At 38.1% G+C, this 16,823-nt stretch overlaps 1 protein-coding gene and 1 pseudogene across 1 annotated transcript in view; both read right to left on the bottom strand.

Moving 5' to 3' along the window:
* Grm7 (glutamate metabotropic receptor 7) overlaps positions 1–16,823 on the bottom strand; it is a 769,727-nt gene that overhangs the window by 77,880 nt on the left and 675,024 nt on the right. The window lies entirely within an intron of this gene.
* LOC143385729 (small nucleolar RNA SNORA40) lies at positions 10,776–10,864 on the bottom strand (annotated as a pseudogene).

The raw sequence follows: 16,823 nt of genomic DNA on the forward strand, positions 1-16,823 counted from the left end.
TTTTTCTCTTTCTTCTTCCTTCACCCTCCAAATTATACTATTTTAACATCCTATATTTTTCTAAAAACATGTGTGTTTGTTTTATGTACTCTACTGACTTCCCACATAACTGTCTATATATTATTTCATATGTATTCTCCTGCTATTAACCCTCTTAATTAGATTTCTCCTTCACAATTTCTAAGATATATTAACTATATACCCTCACACCTTCTCTCCTCAACATATCATCCTACGCCTGACCCACAGTTCATAGTCCGCCACCAGAAACTGTAAACCTTTTCATAAAATACTGATTATATTTTAAATAATAATTGAATCCAACATTTCTGGGCATACATGCTAAACTATAAATGTCTTAATAACAACAATCTCTTCATAGGTGATATATTGTTGATATTAGGATCTACTAACAATGTCCATCCCCACAAAGGATTGATCTTGGAACCCTACAAGAGCACTACAAATCTAAAGGGTAAAAACTCTAACACATCAAGATCCACAGAGCTGGAAAGGCAGACACATGAGCAACATGAATAGACAAGGGAAGACAGTACCAAAAACAAATGAAGACAACATATCATTATAAGAATTGACAGCTACAACAGAAAAATGACAGAGGAAGATTTCAGGATATACATGGATAAAATGTTCTATGACCTCAAAAAAGACATAAGAAAACAAATACAAGCAGTGAAAGATCACTTCGACAATGAGCTACATAAACAAATCCAAGAAACAAAAGATCATCTCAACAGGGAGACCAAGGTTACCAAAAAAAAAAAAAAAACAAACAAACAAAAACCAGAAATCCTTGAAATGAAAGAAATAATAAATCAAATTAAAAACTCAAATAAGAGCATCATCAACAGAGTAGACCACTTAGAAGACAGGACATCAGACAATGAAGATCAAATATATCATCTTGAAAAGAACATAGCAGAAAACTTTCCAGACATGAAGAATGAAACAGAAATCCAAATTCAAGAAGCCTACAGGACACGGAATATTCCAAATCACAACAGATTCACACCAAGAAACATAATGAAAGTGCCCATCATACAGAATAAGGAGAGCATTTTAAAAGCCACCAGAGAAAGTAATCATATTACATATAAGGGAAAACCACTTAGGATAATGACAGATTTTTCAACATAGATGCTGAAAGCTAGAAGATCCTGGAACAACATATATCGAACTATGAAAAATAATGGGCGCCAACTGATAATCTTGTATCCAGCAAAATTAAGCTTCAGATTTGAAGATAAAATAAAAACCTTCCATGATAAACAAGTGTTAAAAGAATTTATAGCTAGAAAACTGGCACTACAAAACATCCTTGGCAAAATATTTCATGAACTTGAAATGAAAAACAATGAAAACCAGCAGAGGGAGGTAGTACACTAAAGGAAAAACTAATCAAAGAAAAAAACCAAGTCAAGTTAACTAATAAAAAAAAAAACAAAGATGGTTGGAAATACAAACCATGTCTCAATAGTAACCCTAAATGTTAATGGCTTAAACTCACCAATCAAAAGACATGGACTAGAAGATTGGATTAAGGAGGAAAAAAAAAAAAGATGAGACACTATGCTGCCTTCAGGAGTCTCATCTGATACGAAAAGCCATACATAGACTGAAGATGAAAGGTTGGGAAAAATCATACCACTCACATGGACTACAGAAGCAAGAAGGGGCTTCCATATTCATATCAAATAAAATAGACTTCAAGGCAAAGTTAATCAAAAGGGATAAAGATGGACATTACATATTGCTCAAGGGAACCATACACCAAAAAGACATAACAATTATAAATAGCTGCCGGGGCATAAAGCTATGTTTATCAAACAAACTCTTCTCAAGTTCAAGAATCAAACTGACCACAACACAATAATCTTGGGTGACTTTAACATACCTCTCTCACCACTGGATAGATCTTTCAAACAAAAGTTGAATAAAAAAAAAAAACTGTAGACCTCAATAACACAATCAATCTGCATTAAGGAGATACTCTTTCTTTCCAGCAGCATATGTATTTTTCTCTAAAATAGACCATATACTATGCCACAAAGTAATGCTCAACAAATACAAAAAAGTAAGAGATTCTACCACGCATTTTATCAGATCATAATGAAATGAAATTGGAAATCAACGACAAAATAAAAAATAAAAACTTCTCCATCACCTGGAGACTGAAAGATATGCTACTGAATCAACAATGTGTCACAGAAGACATAAAGGAGGAGATTAAAAAATTCACAGAGGTAAATGAGAACATAGATACAACATATGAAAATCTCTGGAACACTATGAAAGCAATACTAAGGGAAATTCATTGCATGGAGTTTTCCCAAAAAGTCAACAAATAAATGACCTCATCTAAAAGCCCTAGAAAAAGAAGAACAAACCAGAAGCAAAAGCAATTTAAGGCAAGAAATAATTAAAATTAGAGCTGCAATCAATGAAATTGAAACAAAAGAAATAATTGAAAAAATTGACAAAACTAAAAGTTGGTTCTTTAAAAAGATAAATAAAATTGACAGACTCTTAGCCATGCTAACAAAGAGAAGGAAGGAGAGAGAGAACTCAAATTACTAGCATTCATGATGAAAAAGGAAATATCACAACAGACATACAGAAATACAGAGGATAATTAGAAGTTATTTTGAAATCTTATACTCCAATAATATAGAAGGCACTGACAAATTTCTTCAATCATATGATTTGCCCAGATTCAGTCAGGAAGATATACACAATTTAAACAGACTAATATCAAGGCAAGGAAATAGAAGAAGCCATCAACCAAGAAAAGCCCAGGACCAGATGGATACACAGAGAGTTCTACAAGACCTTTAAATAAGAACTAACATCAATACTCTTCAATTTATTTCAGGAAATACAAAAAGAGGGAGCACTTCCAAACTCATTCCATGAGGCCAATATCATTCCAAAACCAAAGACACATCAAAAGGAAGAAAACTTCAGACCAATATCTCTAATGAACATAGATGCAAAAATTCTCAATAAAATTCTGTCAAATCAAATACAAAAACATATCAAAAAGATTGTGCACCATGATCAAGTGGAATTCATCCCAGGGATGCAAGATTGGTTCAACATACGAAAATCAATAAATGTAATTCATCACATCAATAGACTTAAAGATAATGAACCATAGGATCATCTCAATAGATGCAGAAAAAGCATTTGACAAAATACAGCACCCTTTATGTTCAAAACACTAGAAAAACTAGGGATAACAAGAACATATCTCAACATCATAAAGGCTATCTATGCTAAGCCTCAGGCCAACATCATTCTAAACAGAGAAAAACTGAAGGCATTCCCTCTAAAAATTGGAAGAAGATAGGGATGTCCTCTTTCAACACTTCTATTCAACATAATTGTTGAAACACTGGCCAGAGCAATTAGACAGATGAAAGAAATCAAAGGGATGTGTATAGGAAAAGATCAACTTAAATTAGCACTATTTGCTGACGATATGATTCTATGCCTAGAAGACCCAAAGAGATCCACTAGAAAACTTCTAGAACTCGTAAATGAATTCAGCAAAGTAGCAGGATATAAAACCAGCACCCACAAATTAAAGGCAATTCTGTATATCAGTGACAAATTCTCTCAGAAGGAAATAAACTGCCCCATTCACAATAACCTAAAAAATAATAATAAGATACTTGGGAATCACCTTAACTTAATGAAATAGGTGAAACATCTATACAATGAAAATTACAGAACCCTAAAGAGACAAATCAAAAGAAGACCTTAGAAGATGGAAAGATCTACCTTACTCTTGGATAGGCAGAATTAATATTATCAAAATGAGCATTCTACCAAAAGCACTAAACAGATCTTATTCAATTCCCATCAAAATCCCAATGGCATTCATTATAGAAATAGAAAAAGCAATCATGAAATTCATCTGGAAAAATAAGAGACCCAGAATAGCTAAAGCAATCCTGAGCAGGAAGAATGAAGCAGGTGGCACTGCTATACCAGACCTTAAACTATACTACAGAGCAATAATAACAAAAACAGCATGGTATTGGCAACCAAACAGACTGGTAGACCAGTGGTACAGAATAGAAGACACAGAGAATAATCTACAAAATTAAAACTACCTTATTAGACAAAGGTGCCAAAAACATGCACTGGGGAAAAGACAGCCTCTTCAACAAATGATGATGGGAAAACTGGAAATACATATGCAACAAAATGAAATTAAACCCCTTTCACCATGCACAAAAACTCAAAATGGACCAAGGACATAGGACTTATACCAGAGACTCTGTGTCTAATAGAAGAACAAGTAGGCCCTAATCTTCATCATGTGGGATTAGGCCCCAACTTCCTTAATAAGAGTCCTATAGCACAAGAATTAAAACCAAGAATTCATAAATGGGATAGAATCAAACTAAAAAGTTTCCTTCTCAGCAAAAGAAACAATCTGTAAAGGTGAAAAGAGAGCCTCTATCCTGAGAGCAAATCTTTACCCCTCACACATCAGATACAGCACTAATCTGTAGGATAAAAAAGAACTTCAAAAGCTAAGCACCAAAAAATAAATAACCCAATCAATCAACAAATGGGTCAAGGATCTAAACAGACACTTTTCAGAAGAGGATATAGAATCAATCAATCAACAAATATATGAAAAAATGCTCATAATTTCTAGCAACAGAGAAATGTAAATCAAAACTACTCTAAAATCTCACTCCAGTCAGAATAGCAGCTATTATGAAGACAAACAACAATAAGTGTTGGCGAGGATGTGGGGAAAAAAGGTACACTCATACATTGGTGGTTAGAATGCAAATTGATGTAGCCAATATGGGAAAGCAATATGGAGATTCCTTGGAATTCTAGGAATGGAACCACCATTTGACCCAGCTATCCCTCTCCCCAGACTATACCCAAAGGACTTAAAGACAGCATACTACAGAGACAAAGCGACATCAATGTTTATAGCAGCACAATTCACAACAGCTAAACTGTTGAGCCAAACCTAGATGCCCTTCAGTGGATAACTGGATTAAAAAAATGTGACATATATGCACAATGAAATTTTACTCAGCAATAAAAGAGAATCAAGTCATGGCATTTGCAGGTAAATGGATGGCGTTGGAGAAGATAATGCTAAGTGAAGTAAGCCAATCCCAAAAAAACAAATGCTGAATGTTTTCCCTGATATAAGGAGGCTGACTCATAGTGGGGTAGGGAGGGGGAACATTGGATGAACAGATGAATTCTAGATAGGTAAGAGGGGAGGAAGGGAAAGGGAGGAGGCAGGGGATTAGCAAGGATGGTGGAATGTGATGGACATCATTATCCAAAGTACATTTATGAAGATACAAATTAGATGTCTACCTACTTTATATACAAAGAGATGTGAAAAAAAGTGTGGTATATATGTGCAATAAGAATTGTAATGCAAAAAAAAGTACATGTATAAAGACATGAATTGGCATGAACATACTTTATACAAAGATATATAAAAACAGTACTCTAAGAGTGTAATAAGAATTGTAATGCATTCCACTGCTGTTGTGTATTTAATAAAGTAGAATCAATAAAAAATTAAATTTAAAAAGCAATAAAAAAATAATAATGAATTGGACAGTCGGTTCTCTAACCGTTAATGCCAGAGAACAGCTAAAATAATTGGGATTTCAGGCTCAATTCTAACTCAGAGGATGCAAAAATGACATTTTTTGGTAAAAGGCCTTTTGGTACTCTCAAACCACATCTGAGCAAGTGACTTCCTACCACCAGAATCCTGCCTGGTGATTTGAGGAACATTGCAGGCGTCATTTGGATATGTGTGTGATGGTGTTGATGTTTACTTCTACATGTGAATATAAAAACAGATGACAATTACACAAATTTATCTGTCCCCAAAGGCAAGGGAGAACCAAACATGTACTTTTGCTTATTTTCGCATTGAGGACTTAGGTCAGCTTGAGAAAGTGAGATAAATGAAGTGTTTATTTGATTCAGATTATCATTGCAGAAGTGGAGGATAAAACAGATACATATTAAAATTATTTTCTCATCAAGAAAACCACAAAGAGAGCTTTGGCAACTTTGAGTGTCCTGGAAGAATCTTTCTTGCCAAAATTTTGAAGTAGACACTAGTGGCCAGTCTGCCATCCTTTTAACATCATCTTATATTTCTCCTGTCTCCTAATTCAAAGATCCTTCACTGAGCAGTTCTATATTCCATGCATAATATTAAAATATATTATATTTTCAGATATATTTCTTTTATCTGAAAATACAGATATAAGAAACACCTGCTTCCTATCTCACCCTAGGATTTCAGTGTCATAGTGGAAATTTGCAGGTACCTCTCACAAACTTAAATGTAACTCAACTTATACATATATAAGTGTAACCTAATTGGTCCTTATGCTTTTTTTCTAGAAAATTAAACAGGAGTCTCTGAGGGCCTTGAGATGGGGAAAGTCATTCAAGAAGAGTGAGTAGCCTGAGCAGATGCTAAAGGGCCAGAAAGTTCCAGATTCAGGATTTGGGAGGAGGAAGGTCAATGAGTAGTTTTAGTTGAGCTGATATAGAGTATAGGGAGGGAGAGAGAGAGGCGGGAGACCCAGATATAGGCAGGGAAAAGATATAGAAAACCATTTGTTCATCATTCATTCAATGGCTACTTTTTTAGCCACTCAGTATGTGCTGTGTGATACTAGCTAAGGTACATTTAATTACTGAACAAGTTGGATGCCTGACCTCCAGGAGCTTAGAGTTGGGCAGAGAGCCAGGGCATCTTCAAGGGGCATATCCCAAGATACGCAGCAGATGCCCCAAACTGCAAATAGTTCTAAATCCTGCGTACACTATGTTTTTCCAATACATACATTTCTATAATCAAGTTTAATTTATAAACTTATAAATTAGGCACAGTAAAGAATTATAAATTTATAAACTAGGCACAGTAAGAAATTAACAATAACAGTATAACAATATTAATAAAATGCCACAGCTATAACAATGTGCTGTAATATGTTATGTGAGCTTCTCCTGAAAAGAGTCGAGTCAAATATTAGCATTTTTCTAATTGAGGTTGACCTCAGGTTCATTGAAGCTACAAAAAGCAAAATTGTGGACAAGGAAGGAAGTACTGCATAACAAACTGGAGGAAAAAAAACACACACACATGAACTATAACAAATTTTAAACAGTAAATAAATAATATTCTAATAGAAAGTATAATATGAAGGAAATTGTTTTAGATAGAAGTTGACAGAGATATAAGAAGTGATTTTTATGCTGTGACCTGAAAGGTGAGGATGTAAGTATGGGAATGAACAGGTGTACAAAGACCCTGAGGCAGGCAAGGATTGGTGTATTTGGGTAGTTATTTTCACACAAACATGGAAACAAACCCATTGCAAATCTTGTAGAGATGCAGATGCAGATTCAGTTGGCCTAGGTTGGGCTTCAGGTTCTGCACTGTCCAGGTGTTATGGTTCAGAGATTAAGTGTCTCCCAAAACTTATTTGTGAGACAATGCAAGAAGATTCAGAGGTGAAATGATTGGATTATGAGATCTCCAAGGTGATATGTGCATTAATCCCCTGACACAGATTAAGTGGGTGGTAACTGTAGGCAGGTAGAGGAGGTAGGTCATTGGGGGCATGCCTTTGAAGTTTATATTTTGTCCATGGGCAGAGGAGAACTCCGATTCCTGGTACCACATTTCCAGCTGCTTTCTTCTGCCACACTCTTCCACCATAATGTTCTGTGCCTCACCTCAGACATCAAGGAATGGAGTCAATTGTCTATGAACCAATATCTATGAAACTGTGAACCCCAAAATACTTTTCCTCCTTAAAATCGTTCATGTCATATCTTATGGTCACATAAACAAAAAAGCTGACTAAAAGACCAGGTAATGTTGCTGATGTGGGGACCAAACTTTAACAGCAAAGTGATAGGGGAACAAAAGTCAGAGAGTGTGTCCAGAGGTTAGTGGTGAGGGGAACAACAAGATGAGATAAGGACTGCACCATGGGCCCTTGGGAAGGATACCGTCTTTACAGACCTATACTTTACAGACCTATACTTCATTCTCCTTGATAGGGGACAGACAGTTGTGAGTGGTGGGAACACAAGGATAAGGGAAAAATTCTATATACTTGGCCCACTATGCTGACCTCCACATACTGAGGGGTGTGGGGGAAGCAATTCACCTGCAGCCCTGCTGGGCTTAAGTCAATAGGATATGTAACATTTCTCAGCAAACTATCTGTTCTTGGCAGGAGAAATATAGGCTCTGAAATATTGATAAGAATACAAGTTGCCTAAAGTCTGGGACTTTTGTGACCCTTACACAGACCAGATCCCACAGCTCAGGGAGATAAAGATAATTCCTTATAACCATAAAATCCATAAGAACAGGTTCCAATCAGACCACTTCAGCATGGGCCAAAGGTGACCTAGAGTTGTCATGGCAGTGGGGACTCAAATGGGGCCTAGTACAATAGAAGTGGTGCCCTTTATAAGATGAGGAAGACACATGAGGACACATGTGCACGGTGTGAAGGCCAGCTAAGGATACAGCAAGGACATGGTCATTTGCAAACTCAGAGTTTTCACCCTATTGTCAAAGTCAAGAGGGTGACCTGGGAGGAATGCCTTGAAAACTTCCCCAGGACTCCCAATAAAACTGGAGGGCAGGAGAGATACACTGTCCCTCTGCTAGGAGGACCCACTCTCTCCCTTTAGAGTATTCCCTTTAACATCTCTTCCAATAAACTCATGCCCATTACTCTGAGCAACATGTCTGAAATCTTTTTGACTTGATGGCAAGAATTGGAGTTTGAGACTGAGGTCTTTGTTGATGCCTCAGTTTCCCCCCGAGATCCCAGCTCTATAACATTATGGGATATGAAGGGAGTTTGTGAGAGTATCTTCTAAAAAGAAAGAAGAGAGTTTTCTTGGTCTAACTTCATTGTCTGATATATATCTTTATAGACACATATAGGACTCACACACCCTAACATATTATCTTGGGTTAAAGTGTGGCCTGAAGCCAAGAAATCAAACAAAGACCTGGGGTGAGGCTGGTACTTCCATACCTCTGCCTACCTCACTTATGTCTCACAATGTTTCTTTAGCTCTGGAGTCAAGGGCACAGCCTTCAGGGAGTTATGTACTAAACTGTGTCCTCCCTCAGGTCACACTGAAGCCCTACCACCCAATGTGAGACAGGGCTTTTATGGAGATTAAGGAAAAAAAAAAAAAAAGGCGGATGTCATTAGAATGGGGCCAAATACAATAGAAGTGGTGTCCTTTATAAGATGAGGAAGACACATGAGGACACATGTGCACGGTGTGAAGGCCAGCTAAGGATACAGCAAGGACATGGTCATTTGCAAACTCAAGAGTCTTCACCAGAAACCACCACCCTGAGTGTCATCTCATTTTCGGATATCTAGCCTCAAAAACTGTAAGAAGAGAAACCTCTGCTGCCTAACTCACCCAGCCTGTGGCATCTTGCTATGGCTCCCCTAGAGCACCAATATGTAGGATAAGATCAGGGAGCTGTGCAAATCAGATTTAATAATCTAATCCTCTGTGTTCACTCACCTTTGCAGAGGCATTGAGAAAGAATTCTGAGGACTGCTGGCTTAAAAGAGTGGTCCTCTGCTCAGAACATGCATAAGATACAGGTTGAAAGACTTGTTTAGGTCCCCCTAGAGGGGTACTGATTTAATTGGTCAGGAATGGGATTGGCACATCTGTATGCAAAGCTTTATGCGCATACAGAGGTGAGAGAAAGTGAGCGAAATTGTACTTGTAAAGATGCTTCTGGAGGCACTTGAAGGCAGTTATAGTAGATGATATGTCTGAAAATAAATGCAAAGTACACAACTTGGCTTCTGTCCTTTCTGAGACCCTGATAGGTGCTAAATGAGAAGCAGTTTTTTGCACCTTCAATCTTTCTCATACTTCACTACTCTGGCCTTTAACTCAGATGAGAAGTCAAGCAGCTCTGTAAGGGCCACACATCCTATTGATGCCCTCAGCCCTTGGGAATTGCTCATTTTCATGGGGAAAAAAAAAACTGCTGATATATGGGTATTACTAAAATGTACTCTCCGATCTTTCTTGCCAAACTGCACATTTCTATAATAAGTCATTTCTTCAGAGCTCAATTATTTTGTGATGTTTGATTAAATAAAATCAGCACCACAATAATTCTATTAGGGTTAATTGACATCTTCTCAAGGCAAAATTAGCCACTTTACCAGTCACACTTCTAAGGACAACCTTCCCCACTTTAAGCAGCCATATATGAACACAATCCTTGAGAACTACTTCGAAGATTGACTACAATTTTATATATTGTTTTTACAAAACAATTATCATGTCAACAGTTCAAAACTTATTCAGCCTTATAGATAGCATTACAATATTCATAAGACTTGACAGCTAAGATTTAACTATTAAAGCCACATAATTAATTTCTTAATCCAGAGCTTAAGAATGATAATGGCTTAATGCCTAGACTATGTCAATAACATTTAGGCAATACAATCTGCTAAAATATATGATCCCTTTATTCTATTATTTTTGTTGAAGGCCATCTTTATGTATTAAATCATGAAAATTAGAATACAGATTCAATATAGCTGAGATTTCAGTCATGAACTATGCTTTGTAATTATCAATTCTTTAGTCTTAGAACCAACTTTAATGGTCACTGATACCCCATGAGTTTAAGCTGTGTTGGAGGTAATTTTCCTTCTTACATGTATCTAAACTCATATTGAACAATAAGTATAGGGTTGCAAAGGAGGATTTATTTTCTGGATAAGTTGTAACATATTATTTATATTATTTAATTTTGGTTAATGAGCTTGAGTTCTGAACACTGGGTCAGTATTTTCACTTGCAACAATTCTTGAGTTTTAACTTATGCAGAAATTTTTACTTCATCATAGTCTTGGGGGGGGGTGCTTTTATCTCCCAGTAATACAGTTATTATTGAACATCCACTTTATGCCAGGTATTAAATACATTCTATCTCTAATCTTAAGAATTCTACAAGGGAAGAAATATACCAGAACTGTATGGATGAGAAACTCAGGCTTGGGTTTTAAGTGTCTAAGTTGATAAGCTTTTTATAAGTTGATGCCTTTCAGGCCACAAAAACTATGGACTTTAAAATATATACTTAGTGACACATTTCAAATTTCAAGGCTGCATATCTGTATACCATGAAAAGTTAACCTCCTTCCATCTCTGCTTCTATGAGGACAATTACTATGGTCAGTTTCTTCCACATATTTTAATGCATCTGTTAAAACATCTTTGCTAACTACAAGTTTATGCTAATTTTAATGCTACCTGCTCTACCTACTCTCCATAGAAAAGAAAGGAGGATAAAAACAAAACAACAATTAAAAAAAAAGAACTCAAAGAGGTTTAAAACATTAATCATTAAATATTGATCCTCCTAAGGATCTACTCTGTCATCCCTCAACTTTATGGCCCTCTGGGGTTAAATTCAGATATAAAAAGAGCAGCCTAATTTAGAAATAGTTGGTATAAAGGAACAAAAAGGAGATTTACATATTCATGCCACTCTTCAGAATTATTTTTAATAATACTAATTAAGTTATTTAAGGATGGTTAATGAGCTTAGGATTTTTTCACTATTGTAAGATATATTTAATTTGGTTTTTGGTTACTGTTTTCATGGGCAAACAGATTTATGAAGATGGCAAAGCATTCCTGGAGCCCTGGCAGGTCTTTACTCAGTCTCTTTCCTCTCCCTCTCTCCTCCCCCTCCATCTCCTTTTAATGTATCTGTCCATCCCATGGAGGCAGTATGAGCCCCTTTACATATCATTAACGTTGGCTGAAGTGGACCTCATTCTCTGACCTACTCAGGCCCTGTCAGTCTCACAGTACATCTCCACAGACCCAGGGCATATTGTTTGATCCTCTACTACAGAAGAATAACCAGCATCTTCCTGAGCAATTGCTGTCAATTCCCTGAGGACAAGAATCCTATACTGCCTCTCATAATACCAACACACAGTAGGTATACCAAGGGAGTATTTTGAGCTGGAAACATGCAGCAGATTTTGCTTTTTCTCAAACCTATGACCAAACACATATTTTAAAAGACATCATATACTCTTAGGCCAGTCACTCCATCTTTCAGAATTTATCCCCAAGGACGCCTGCCATAGAGTTTATCAGAAGGATGCACCAAGATAAATTAAAAGCACTCAAAACAGAAGAGGTGATGGATACATGATGATGTCTTTGCCTGTTGTTGTTTTGTCAGTGCTTTGGCACATTTTGCTATTCCAACTATAATTTTAAATTAATATTAATTTGGAAATATAATTGAACTACACAACACTACTTCAAAATGTTGCTTCTCAGGCTCAGCACTCTCTCTCTGAAGAGTGAAAGTGCAATTTAGAAAACTGGACCCTTAAGCCTCAGCATTTTCTCTTCCCCATCTTCTGTATCTAACCCAAGTCCTTTAAGTGCCTATAATAGCTGGCTACATTTCCACTCACCTACCTGTATCCTCCAGAGACAGTTCTTTTATTTCTCGTAGAAGACTCTTCTAGACTTTTAGAACTAAGAGTCCCTACTCTGGTTCACACACAGCCTCTCAATTCTACCCACTATACAGAATGATGTTTTCAAAAAAAGGCCAACCTGACCTAATCACAAAAATCCCACTCTTCCCTGCTTAAAATCTCTTAAGTGGCTTTTCATTGCCATATGGGTAAAACCCATAATTCCAGCTTGGCATGATAATACATGACTATAATCCCAGTGACTCGGAAGACTGAGGCAAAAGGATCACAAATTCAAGACTAGCCTCTGCAACTTAGTGAGACCGTGTCTCAAAATAAAAAGGACCTGGGGATAAGGCTCAGTGGTTAAACACTCCTGAGTTAAATTCCTGGTTTAAAAAAAAAAAAAAATCATTAAAGCCCATAATTTCCATTGTGACCCAAAAAACCTTCTGTGTTTTTAATTTCTGCTTTAGGCCATATGCCACAATCCTCTTGGCTGTCTTCAAAGGTGGCCCCCTAGTTGGGGGAATATTCTGCTCCCTCTGATGGACTGTGCCCTTCTCCTTGCCCAGGGCAGCTCCTGCACCCCTCAGCTCCTGGGTCACTTCTATAAGGTCAGTCACTCCGTATCTTCCACTTAGGTGAAATCCCCTCATGATGGACTCACAATATCTTCAATTATCACAGATGTAGTTTCACACTGGATATTAGAAAGAATATTAGATCAACATCTGTCCCCCCTACCAAGTGGTAAGTTGAGGGCAGGGACCATGTTTGAGTTTATCAATTAAGTCCTGGTTACCTAGGGCAATGCCTGGCATAAAATAGACCATCAGTGAATATACATTAATACCAGAATTAGTTATTGACAGCAGGAGGGACAGCAACTCAGTTTACCACAACACCATGTCTTTTCTTGGACAGTATGCATGCAGCACTGTGTTCGATCTCTATAATGAGCAGTGGGCCTCTCAAATCTCCCCTTACTGAGGAGGAAGTAATTAAAACATAAGAGGATGCTATAATCTAAATATGCATATCCTGCCAAAATCTACATGTTGAATCCTAATCACCAACATGATATTAGAAGGTGGAGGCTTGGGGGGTGATTGACCTAGGAAGACAAAGCCCTCATGGATGGGCTGAGTGCCCTTAGAAAGGAGGCCCCAGAAAGCCACCTTGTCTTGTCTGCCAAGTGAGGATGCAGGACCTAGTATCTGAGCCCCGTCTTTGCCAGACACAGAATCTGCCAGCATCTTCATCTTGTGTTTCCTAATCTACATTACTATGAGAAATAATTTCCTGTTCTTTTATGGTATTTTGTTATAGCAGCCCAAATGAACAGGTTAATTTACATTAATCACCCAAAACGCTGGCTCCCTTCTCAGCATTTCAATTAGAAATACATTTTTCTAACATTAACAATGCCTCTGGTCCTTCATACGGGGGTGTCTTAAATACGTGGACGGATCGTTTCTGGCTCACGCTGAGGTGGCTGCACAGATGGCAGAGGCACACAAAAGAGAAAGTAAGCAGAGTAATGACTTGAGGTGCTGCTAGCTGTTCCACTGTTATAAGTAATGATTTTTCTCCTTAATTGTAAGCATCTGCCTTGAACATTTAAATGTTGGCAAGTGAAAATATTTGCCAAGTCAAGATTTCACCGCCAAATGCCAAGACCTAGAATTCAGGAAGTCATAATGTTTTCATTTCCATTAAAACGTAGCTAGTTAGGACCAAAAGGGAATTTAAGGAGAAAAGTTAAAAATAATACCACTGTTGGTAAAATTTGAGTTAAAATTCAAACCAGGCATCTACCGCAATCAGCCTCAGGGTTAGGAGACTGCCATGCAACAAACCTGATACTGTATGGTAAAGGGAAGAGATGGTAGGGTGCTACAATGCCAGCTAGCAGAGAACAACATGAAATTTCGCAGTGAGGTGGACATGGGAACAATGATATCAATGAGCTACACAACAGTATTTGGGCCCCACTTGTTTAAAATTCTCATTCCTTCACATCTTTCCTTATAGTTGCAAGTGGCAGCCACAATCCTAATTTAACAGTAGCAATGTGCTTACAATGAACTCATTGGGTCCTATACTAAATGCTGCTGATAGGGACTGCATCATTTGATTTATCAAACTGCTTTACTGCCATTACCCACATTTTACAAGTTACAAGACCATAGCACAGAGAGGCTGGGCATCTAAAGCCAAGAACCCCAGCTGGGAGCATCGGAAGCAGGAGGAAATGCAGGCAGTGTAACTCTAGGATCTATACTCCTGATCTAAGTTGCTTCTGGGGAGGTGCCTCTCCTGATATCCTAAGTTTTCCCTCCTCCTTTCCTATGGAGCAGAAAGCAACTAGGGACTCCTTGAGCCACCCAGCTGGACCCTGTTTTCAAGTCTGAGCTATAAAAGTTTTAGCATGAATGCCATGCCTTTGCATCATCTGCCTGCTGAATTCACATAGATAAGGAAGGAGGCGCTACAAATGGCAGCACTAACTAATGGAAAAAAGGGTTCTTGGAGGACTGAATGGAGTCCAGGTACTTTCATCACTGTGGCAGCCCCAGAACCCACTATTGTCTTGTCCACACTGGACTGTACAGCATGAGTGACAAATAAGCTGTAAAAGTTATAGGTGGAATGCTGTGTTAGCTTTCCCTAGCCACAACAAAATACCTGAGGTAGTTAACTTATGGGGAGAAATGGTTTATTTTGGTTCATGGATTTAGGGCCTCCAGTCAAAGACTGGTTGGACCTATTGCTTAGGGTATCTGAAGGGGGTGTCACTTGGCAATGCTAGAAGCATGTGGGTCTCTGAAGGGAATTCCAGATATCAATGTGGGGAGCATGTGATGGAGCAACAGAGAGAGAGATAAAAAGGATGAAGTCCCAAGGGCTCTTCAAAGGCACACCACTGTGACCTAAGGACCTCCTACTGGGCCTCATGTCCTAAAGGCTCTAGCACCTCCCAATTGCACCAGCCTGAGGACCAAGCCTAGCAAGAGCCCAGCCTGCAGAGGACACATGGAGACATTGTCAGTGAAGGCTGGAATTCTGGGGAGCATGCAAAAAGAAATATGATTGGGGGATATCTGGTCACAAAGGATTTCCTCATGAGAGAGATGTGGCTGTTTGGAGACCAGCTGAAGAACCAGGAGTTCCAATGCCTCTAAGCACATTCTTTAAGGAATGCTTTCGGCTAAAAGATGGTATCTACTTCTCCCAAAGAGATGCACTTGAACGGAATTAGAACACAACACCAAATTGTGTCTCTAATTTGGCAACATTCCACCTTGCTGGCTGAATTCATTGTGGCCTTGGATATGGGTTGGGTGGATGGATCAAACCACATGCACACATGAGCCCCGTGTCTCTCACTGTGGACTTCCCTCCCTTAACTGCATTCTAGAAAGCCAACTGAGAACTTAATCTGCCTTCGCAAGGGTCCTGTGGTCCCTTCCTTCTATCACAGCTTCCCTAAGATGATAAGATCAATGAATGTGAAGGAAGAATCTCCCTCTGGAGAACCTACTCTGCGCCAGGAACTCATGCTTGTGCACTTACTAATCTCCAGCAGATTTTCCAACACATGAAGATACAAATAGGAACAACAGGTGGTTCCGGCTCTACTTCTTATATAACTACCATGCTCCAAGCAAAGGCACTGTCTTATGGGCCTTTACATTTTGACAACAAATCTATACAGCAAACTGTTAAGAAATAAAGTCACTGAGACATCCCTATATTTGAGAGCTCTAAGTTACCCTAGACATTTTCATGGATGCTGAAAGAAAATAGGCGATTGCTGGGGCAGAGACAAAGAAGAGTATTTACATTTGGAGTCATACAATTTGTGCTGGCTTCCCAACCTCCAATTCCCACAGGACAATGGAAGGAGGGACAAATGGATGTTAGACATGCTGTGGGTTGTTTTATAAGTGAGGAATCCTGAGTTTAGAAAACCCCAACATTTTAAAGGGGCCTGCATGAAAACCTGACTGATCTTCAACATGGACATTGTTTGTATTACCCTGAATGGAAAGCAAATTGCCCTCAGCTCCACAGGAACACCTTTACCTCTATTTTCCCTGAAGTTTGCTATATAAATATCCTTAAAAGGATACTCTGGAACAGAAGCTGAATTTCTTTGTTCAAAAGACAGGCAGAACTGAGAGAGGTCCACAGAGAATTGTTTCTACTTTACAAATGTGATAATGAGGTTCA

The sequence above is a fragment of the Callospermophilus lateralis genome, chromosome 20, assembly GCF_048772815.1.
Source record: "Callospermophilus lateralis isolate mCalLat2 chromosome 20, mCalLat2.hap1, whole genome shotgun sequence".
Classification (NCBI taxonomy): domain Eukaryota; kingdom Metazoa; phylum Chordata; class Mammalia; order Rodentia; family Sciuridae; genus Callospermophilus; species Callospermophilus lateralis.